This window comes from Balaenoptera musculus, chromosome 9 (genome assembly GCF_009873245.2).
Source record: "Balaenoptera musculus isolate JJ_BM4_2016_0621 chromosome 9, mBalMus1.pri.v3, whole genome shotgun sequence".
Lineage (NCBI taxonomy): Eukaryota > Metazoa > Chordata > Mammalia > Artiodactyla > Balaenopteridae > Balaenoptera > Balaenoptera musculus.
The window spans coordinates 35,732,365-35,739,830 of record NC_045793.1 but is presented as its reverse complement, the minus strand read 5'-3'; the positions used below and the strand labels follow the sequence as shown (position 1 = coordinate 35,739,830).

The window sequence follows — 7,466 nt, the reverse complement described above, 5'->3', positions numbered from 1 at the left end:
AGTTCCTTTAGCATTTGTTGTAAAGCTGGTTTGGTGGTGCTGAATTCTCTTAGCTTTTGCTTGTCTGTAAAGGTTTTAATTTCTCCATCAAATCTGAATGAGATCCTTGCTGGGTAGACTAATCTTGGTTGTAGGTTTTTCTCCTTCATCACTTTAAATATGTCCTGCCACTCCCTTCTGGCTTGCAGAGTTTGTGCTGAAAGATCAGCTCTTAACCTTATGGGGATTCCCTTGTATGTTATTTGTTGTTTTTCCCTTGCTGCTTTTAATATTTTTTCTTTGTATTTAATTTTTGATAGTTTGGTTAATATGTGTCTTGGTGTGTTTCTCCTTGGATTTATCCTGTATGGGAGCCTCTGTGCTTCCTGGGCTTGATTAACTATTTCCTTTCCCATATTAGGGAAGTTTTCAACTATAATCTCTTCAAATATTTTCTCAGTCCCTTTCTTTTTCTCTTCTTCTTCTGGGACCCCTGTAATTCGAATGTTGGTGCATTTAATATTGTCCCAGAGGTCTCTGAGACTGTCCTCAATTCTTTTCATTCATTTTTCTTTATTCTGCTCTGCAGTAGTTATTTCCACTATTTTATCTTCCAGGTCACTTATCCGTTCTTTGCCTCAGTTATTCTGCTGTTGATCCCTTCTAGAGAATTTTTAATTTCATTTATTGTGTTGTTCATCACTGTTTGCTTGGTCTCTAGTTCCTCTAGGTCCTTATTAAACGTTTCTTGTATTTTCTCCATTCTGTTTCCAAGATTTTGGATCATCTTTACTCTCATTATTCTGAATTCTTTTTCAGGTAGACTGCCTATTTCCTCTTCATTTGTTAGGTCTGGTGTGTTTTTACCTTGCTCCTTCAACTGCTGTGTGTTTCTGTGTCTTCTCATTTTGCTTAACTTACTGTGTTTGGGGTCTCCTTTTCACAGGCTACAGGTTCGTAGTTCCCATTGTTTTTGGTGTCTGTCCCCAATGGCTAAGGTTGGTTCAATGGGTTGTGTAGGCTTCCTGGTGGAGGGGACTAGTGCCTGTATTCTGGTGGTTGAGGCTGGATCTTGTCTTTCTGGTCGGCAGGTCCATGTCTGGTGGTGTTTTTTGGGGTGTCTGTGACCTTATGATTTTAGGCAGCCTTTCTGCTAATGGGTGGGGTTGTGTTCCTGTCTTGCTAGTTGTTTGGCATAGACTGTCCATCACTGTAGCTTGATGGTCATTGAGTGGAGCTGGGTCTTGGCATTGAGATGGAGATCTCTGTGGGATTTTCACCATTTGATATTATGTGGAGCTGGGAGGTCTCTCGTGGACCAGTGTCCTGAACTTGGCTCTCCCACCTCAGAGGCAGAGCCCTGACGCCTGGCTGGAGCACCAAGACCCTGTCATCCACATGGCTCAGAATAAAAGGGAGAAAAGAAAGAAAGAAAGAAGAAGATAAAATAAAATATAATATAATATAATTAAAAAGTTATTAAAATAAAAAATAAAAAAATAATTATTAAAGAAAAAATTTTAAAGTAATAGAAAAAAAGAGAAAGCAAGAAGAGAGCAACCAAACCATAAAACAAATCCACCAATGATAACAAGTGCCAAAAACTATATTAAAAAAACAAAAAAGAAAGAAACTGCCAGACAGAACCCTAGGACAGATGGTAAAAGCAAAGCTCTACAGAGAAAATCACACAAAGTCCACCACCTCAATTTTGGGATGATTCGTTGTCTATTCAGGTATTCCACAGATGCGGGGTACATCAAGTTGATTGTGGAGATTTAATCCACTGCTCCTGAGGCTACTGGGAGAGATTTCCCTTTCTCTTCCTTTTTTGCACAGCTCCTGGGGTTCAGCTTTGGATTTGGCCCCGCCTCTGTGTGTAGGTCGCCTGAGGGCGTCTTTTGGGAAATCTGAGGTCTTCTGCCAACGTTCAGTAGGTGTTCTGTAGGAGTTGTTCCACATGTAGATGTATTTCTGATGTATTTGTGGGTAGGAAGATGATCTGCACTTCTTACTCCTCCGCCATCTTGAAGCTCCTCTAAGTTACTTTTTATTGTATTTTATTTTAGGGAGCATCTTGGTGGACCAGTGTTACGCAGAAGACAGTTTAGAGAAAGTTACTCTGAGACTGGGTTGGATACTGACAGAGCTGTCTGATGCTACACATATGTGTGGGTTATTTGGATCAAATCTTTTCAACTTTGACTGCATGTTGGAATTACCTGGGGAATTTTTAAAATTCACAGATGTCTGGGCCACACCCAAAGCCAATTTAATCAAAATCTCTAGGGATAAGGACAGGTATTAGAGTTAAAAAAAAGAAATTCTCAGATGATTCTAATGTGCTCATGAGGTTGAAAACCATTATTTAGAAAGCAAAATGTTAGATATATCCTAAGTTATTGGCTACCAATAATAGCTAACATTTATTGTTAATTTTGTGCGAAGCATTTTCCTCCTGTGTTCTATAACTAAATCCTTGTGGTTATTTTGTAAGGCAGATGCCATTATTATCCTCATTTATGGATAATGAAAGTAAGGCATTAGGGAAAAAGAGCAATTTGCCCAAGGACATGCAAGTTGTGAGTTAGGGGCTTCCTGTCTAGGCACTGTGATTCCAGAGCTTGGGCATTTAACCACTACTTCCCTAAATTCCTCTTTTGACAGACTCTCTATGTGCTTAAAACTAAGACGTTATCTTCACTCGCTATGATAAATGCTAATAGGAACTCAAATTAATTCAGTGCTAAGTTCTTCTACCCAGAAAATCAAATACATTAGTATTTTGACCATAGTAATATATTTTTGTATTTTTTAATCTACTCCATCAGAGACTTCGGTCAATAGCTGTACACATAGAACATAACAAAAGTTGTTCCCCGTCCTCCCTCCCACATTTGACAGTGAAATAGGGAATTGATTTTGGCCAAATCTTCATGCGAGTAAAAAGACATTAAGGCTGATTCAGGTAGTCAAAATAACACAGCCCTGTTTTCTCTTGGGTTGTAAACTGTATTTGCTGAATTCACATCAACTAAGTATAGAAAAAAAAATCTCTTAATCTAATTATCATTCCCTATTATAGCAAAACTTCAGTTGAATGGATGCCAAATAATGGAACTTTTAAATAATTGAGGACATTTTTTAACATTTTATTTCTTCCTCATTGAGAAGTAAAGGAAGAGCAAGTAGTTTGGAATCAGGGGCCTTCAAAAGATTCATCGCTATTGTTCCTTCTTTTGAAATTCTATTCCACTAATTATCTGCATATTTAAATAATGTTAGTTTTCTCTTGGAATCCTTTAGAAATCAACACAGAGCTGGCTGGTATGACCTCAGAATCAGGAAGACAGCTAATCTTCCATTTGGAATTTAGGACATGCAAACTTGTATTGCTATTTATTCTTCTTTCTCTCTTAAACATCCATACTGTTGCTGCAATTAGATATTAAGTCCCTAGGGTCTGTACATTCTTTCCCTTTTGAGTCTCAGCTCCTAGCAATAAACACATAAGGATTGCTGGGTGATGATGGGAGGAATACAGAACCAATCTCCTGTGCAGCTGGCTGTTACAACTGTGACATAAAAGCAAATTGATATTCTTCAGGAATTTTAAGGTCATTATTGACATATGTTTACTATGCAGTATTTACAATGCTATTTTTAATATTTATTTAAAAATATTTAGGCTGTAACGTGGTATCATTCTTTCCCTATGTTTACACTATATTAATGTTACAGGCTATATCATATCTCCCCTCTCGCCAAATTCATATTTGAAGTTCTAACCCCAAGTATCTCAAGATGTGACTGTATTTGGAAATAAGGTCTTGAAAAGGCAATTAAATTGAAATGAGGTCATTAGGGTGGGCCCTAATCCAATATGACTGGTGTTTTTTATAGGAAGAGGAGACTGGGATACTGACAGGCTCAGAGAGAGGGTCATGTAAAGACACAGGGAGAAGACAGCCATCTGCAAACCAAAATAGATGCCTCAGAAGAAACCAACCCTGGCAACATCTTGATCTAGGACTTCTGGCTTCCAGAATTGTGAGAAATTTCATTTCTATTGTTTAAGTCTGTGGTACTTTGTTATGACAGGCCTAGCAAACTAATATAATTAATTTAGCCTATTATAATCTTATGAGCCTACTTGCTGTTCCAGGTAAAATAATAATGTCTTACATTTCTTTAGTACTTTTAGCATTATTAAGTTATTCAGCATTCTATTTTGTTTGTCTCTTTGGGTTTCCATAACCCCTGGACAGAATACAAGGTAGATCTCTATTTCTCCTTGTCTCCTTTCTTGGAACACAATTTAACCCAAAATGAACAAAGCAAATGGCATCCTTCCTGATACCTAGGGGTGAATTTATGTAAAGATGAATTTTTATTTGGGAACTTTTAAAAACTAACTTTCTGTTTTGAAAGGAAAAAAGGAATGATTCTTCCCAAAATATATACAACAAAATATGAATATTTAGGAACTAAGTATGATGATTTTTAATGTCACCCTAAAGCTCAGATTAGCCATCGGAAGGCTCTGGTGCAGAACCTGGCCCTCTTGGTGATGGATGTCAGATCTAGAGGTCTGTGTGGGCTCCCAGAGTTTTGAACATTAAAGACGGGGATGCTGTACAAATTACCTGAAAACTTTTACTGGATACCAAACATAGTTTTTTAAATTGACCTTCAAATATGTCCTTGTAAAAGAATTGCACACCAGATATTAGTAAGTACCAATAATTTTCAAGGGTCTAATTTTGTTGTGTAACAGACATTTTCTGAATTTAAATATTTCTTTTTTCACCCCTCCATCATACAATGTCTTTTAGTTTTGCCCTCTTCTCCTTTGACAAACTTCACATTTCTAACCCCAGCTCAGTGACTTTATCTCTTTAACTTCATAACTTATAAAATGGGTAGAATAATAACCCTTGCTTTATAAATATTGTTTTCAGGTTGCAGAGGGTGAAACACATCAAGCATTTACCAGCTTGATGTTCATATTCTAGGAACTCAGATAACTGTGAGCATTACTGTTATAATAACAATTAAAATATCTTTCAGTAGGTCTCTATGTATGTAGCTATTTGTGAATTCACATAAAGATACAAGATCATGTGGAGCAGTTATAGAATAATTTTCAATATACTTGAAAAAATAGTTAAAACATTTGTAGATAATATAAAGAAATGAGTATTTCAGATAATGTAGTGAAAAGCTGTTTATATGCAATATTTTGCTTAATCTTCAGAAAAACCTTCTGAATAGGTATTATTAACTCCTTTTTACAGGTGTGAAATCTGGGTCTCAGTAGGAACATCCATGATCTGTTCCAGCAAAATCAGACAGAAGTTAGTGAAGCTCAGCTTTGCACAGTGGCTGTATCGTAGCCAATGAGGTTTATCCGAGGTGCAATTATTGCTAATTGAAAACTTTTTCCTAACGCAGAAAGGATGTGACATATAGTCAGCCTTGGCAATGTTTGAGAGTCTCTACAGAGACTGAATTAAAAAAAAAAAAAAAAAGTTAGGGAAGCTGGAGCTCAAACTCAGGCTTTTGCTTCAATCCAGTGTTCTTTCCACTCTGCCACAGGTGAATTTCAGGGATTTTTAACTGGCCGTTCCTGCTTGTTAAGCTCTAAAACAAATCACAACATAGAAATACTATGCGCCGTACTATTTATTTTATTACCTTCTATTTTTCAGTAAATAACAAACTGTAATGATATACTTGGGGCTCTTAACTTTCCTGCCTGGGAGTCATTATTGGTAATTCAACCCCTAATTCTCTCCCACTCGTGAGGCTCCTCTTACAACACTGGCGATATGTCAGCTGCTCTCTGAGGGACATCATTAGACACAGTGAGAGGAAGTCCTTGCTATGTCTCCTGTAACGATGGGAGCTTGTTGTTCATTCCTTTTTAAAGGATCCCCTCTCTTCCTCTCAGATTGCAAATCAAAACTTGACAGACGTCTTTACTAATGCTTCATTTTTTCCCCATAGATACTGTCAATTTTGTAATTAAATACAGTTTTCTCCTTGATGGCTCAAGCTTAGAGCACATTTTGAGTTCATCCTTTGCAAGTGGATACCACCTCGTGTATCTTGTGTCTTGCCCTCATTCCTGGTTCCTTCTTTCTCTCCTCCTTCATGTTCTTTTCCTTCCATTCTTCCTACAAGTCAGATATTATTTTTATTTTGCTGCACTGTATCTTTGTGTATACCTAAAATCCTTCTTGAACAAATCAATCAAGCAACAGGTGGCTTTTGTATGTAATTAACCATCTGATTTCAGGATACTTGGCTGTTCCAAAGAAAAACCCAGAGATGTCATGTTTTTTATTTTGTTTTGATTCACCCAGCTGACTTACAGGGTAACAACCTTGGGATCTAAATATAAGAGGTTCAGCACTGCTTCTGAGCAGCAAATATGCTCATAAAGTGATTAAGTATCCCTGCAGAAAGTTGTATGCAAGTTTGTCTATGTGAGAATTATTAGGCCACAGAATACTTTGTTGAGGAAAAAGTAGGGAAAAAATAAAGCCTTTCTTATTAGTCATTTGAAAAAGAAAACTAGACAAGGCATTAAAAATTATACCATGGAAAAAAATGCTCTGCTAAAAACTGGATTGACTGGAAGACCCAAGACTATAAGTGAAATCTCCCATTCATAAATCAAATGATTGGATGAAGATTCAGCTTAGCAAAAAAATAATAATAATAATTATTCCTTTACATAATATGTTAGTCTCTCACAAAACATTTATTTAAAATATTTCAAATAGTGTCATCCAACTGCCTTCCCTTTCCACTGACCTCCTACCCAGCACCTTTAAATTGGGCAGCAGGAGATGCTGTAGTGAACATATTATCTTTATAATTTCACAAGCCCCTCAGCTGGAGTTCAGGATCAATTCTCACAATTTAATCCTATCTGCCAAAGAATTTTTAAACTACATAACTGACAAATAACCTGAGCTGTAATTTATGGATCTTTCCTCAGTGGGAAATAGTTACAGCTGGTTTTTAATACAAATTGCCTTACAATGTTGTAAAAGCTGAGTGATCTTACCAAGACCAACTGACTCCAGAAACAAAAACAAAAACAAAAAAATAAAACACAAGAGCAACATCAAAACAGTTGCTAAGCCTTGTGTCTCTAATAAAGGACAAATTCTGGACCTAGTTACATATTTCATCCTCAGCCTAATCTTATTGTTTTTTTTTTTTTTTTTTTTTTTACATTTCATTGATACTCTTCCAATTCTTCTCCCCAAAAGGTATTATGGTCACATCATTGTTTATTTTCCTGATTGGAATATTATTGGTTTAGTAAAAAATTCTATGTAATGCATTTAGATAGTGACATTCTTTGAGTTGCACATGTGTACAGTTGACCCTTGAAAAACATGGGTTTGAATAGTGCTGGTTCACTTACACATGGGATTTTTCAATAGTAAGTACTACAGTACTACATGATC

General features: G+C 36.5%; 1 non-coding gene across 1 annotated transcript; it reads left to right on the top strand.

Moving 5' to 3' along the window:
* Nucleotides 1–5,349: 5,349 nt before the first annotated feature.
* LOC118901380 lies at nucleotides 5,350–5,486 on the top strand. The gene has a single exon (XR_005021355.1). It is a non-coding gene; the product is annotated as a U4 spliceosomal RNA (small nuclear RNA).
* Nucleotides 5,487–7,466: the final 1,980 nt, after the last annotated feature.